Source organism: Bubalus bubalis, chromosome 3 (assembly GCF_019923935.1).
Source record: "Bubalus bubalis isolate 160015118507 breed Murrah chromosome 3, NDDB_SH_1, whole genome shotgun sequence".
Taxonomy (NCBI): Eukaryota; Metazoa; Chordata; class Mammalia; order Artiodactyla; family Bovidae; genus Bubalus; species Bubalus bubalis.
Genome location: NC_059159.1, coordinates 138,699,172 through 138,701,240, shown reverse-complemented (window position 1 = coordinate 138,701,240; position 2,069 = coordinate 138,699,172).

The window sequence follows — 2,069 nt, the reverse complement described above, 5'->3', positions numbered from 1 at the left end:
CTTCTCTCACACTGTTATCACTGCTAGGCTGAACTTCCCAAACTATCTTCTACTTCGACCCTCTTTCCCTGACTTCAAAAAATTACATCTAACTTCTTAGTTGTCTACCTCTATTTGACTGACTCAACAACCTCTCAGACCTTTAAATGTCCAAGTCTAAACTGATCTCTCAAAAAGTAGTTTCTGTTCTACTGATAATTGTCTTTTTTCTATCTTATATAATTATCTCCAAACTCAAACCCTCCAATACCTTTTATTTTTCTCTTTTTCCTTCATGCATGTTATGCTATCCCCTCTTACTAGAAAACCAATCAATCAATTGCCAAATTCTGTAGATTCTGCTTCCACATTACCTTTTAGCCAAGCTCTTTTAAAATTTCTCCTGCCTTTACCTTTTAGTCCAGATTTATCAATACCTTTTACCTGGCCTATTGCAAGTTTATCTGACCATTGTCTCACCTCTAATTTCTGTATCCAGTTACAGAGAGGTGAAAGCAAAGCAAAGTTTTAAACCTCCAGTCTTTTATTTATTTACTTTTAACTTATTTTGTATTGGGGTATAGCCGATTAACACTGTTGTGATACTTTCAGGTGAACAAGGAAGGGATTCAGCCATATATATACGTGTATCCACTCTTCCCCAAACCCCGCTCCCCTCCAGGCTGTCACATAACATTAAGTAGAGTTTCATGCGCTACACACTAGGTCCCTGTTGTAAACCTCCAATCTTTTAAACCACGAAAACGAAGTAATGTTTTAAATACAAATTCTTCCATTTAGCATTCCAGGCCCCATTCTCCTCGCTGTCTGCCACTTCTCAACATGCCCTAGAATGTTATCATTTGCTTTTCCTTAACACGACTTTCACTGATTCACCTTCACATATGTTCTCATGTTATCTCTTCTTGTTGTAAAACCATCCCTATGTCCTTCAAGGTCAATCCCAAATGCCGTTTCCTCCTTACTGCCTTTCTTTCTTCATTCCCAGACAGGTCTGAGCAGTTCCCTGATATTCTGCAGTACTCTGTATTTTTCTCGTGGCACCTATCATGATTTATCTTTTATTATAACGGTTTTATCCCTTATTCTGAAGGCAAGGATAACATCTTCAACTTCCCTCTGTAACCCCGCAGCGTCTTACCTAAGCGGGCGTCTACTATTAGTTGAAATCAAAGTGATTTAGGAAGATAACGTGTGCAACGGTAAGCAGCAGAGAATACGAAGTCAGGACAGTTGGGTTCCTGCTCTGCCATTTATTAGACGTGAGGCTTTGGCTAAGTCGCTTAACTTGGCTTGGACAACGGGAATCCTACTACTTGATGGAACACTAAGGGAGATAACTCTACAGAGAACGAATTAATCCATGTTCGTTATTTTCCTTGCAGAGAGCTGATGCAGCCTTTCTATTCAAATCCTGTTTGCAGGACCATCCCTACTTAACCGACCGAAGGTCGGGCCCCCGAACGGCTGGGAATTCGGGCCCCCATGTTCCCCGGGCCTCCTTCCACGGCAGGGCTCTCTGTTCTCCGCGATGCAGGTGAAGCCGCCGACCTGCGGGGTAATGGCCTGGAGTCCTATTCTCTCGGGAGACCTCCCTCCTCCCACTCTGGGAAAGCTCTCCCCTTCCCGGTAACCCAGAAGACCGCTGCGCCGCCGCCTACGTGAGACGTTTGGACCCTGCCCGGCCCCCGTAGCTCCCCTTCTCCAGCAGGTGGTTCTGGTCCTTTCCCCCAACTCTGGGCGCTCACGTCACCGGCGAACCTCTACCCACGCGCTAGCGCCGCAACCAACCGAGAAAATAAACAAACCCCAGCGCGCGGCGGCGGGCGCCCCAGGCCCCTCCCCCGCTCCGCCCCGCGGCTCTCACACCGCCCCCTCAGCCGGGACTTCCCTCCCGCCCTCGGCTCACGGCCGCGCTCTCTCCGCCCCTCACCGCGGCCCGCAGCCGCTCTCCCGGCTGCCGTCCGCCCGGCGCGACGCCCCGGGGCCCGTTAGTGCTCGGCGCCCGCTCGCGGGGCTGCCGCGCGACCCCTGCCCCGTGCGAGCCCGCCCCTGCCCCCGACACTTGA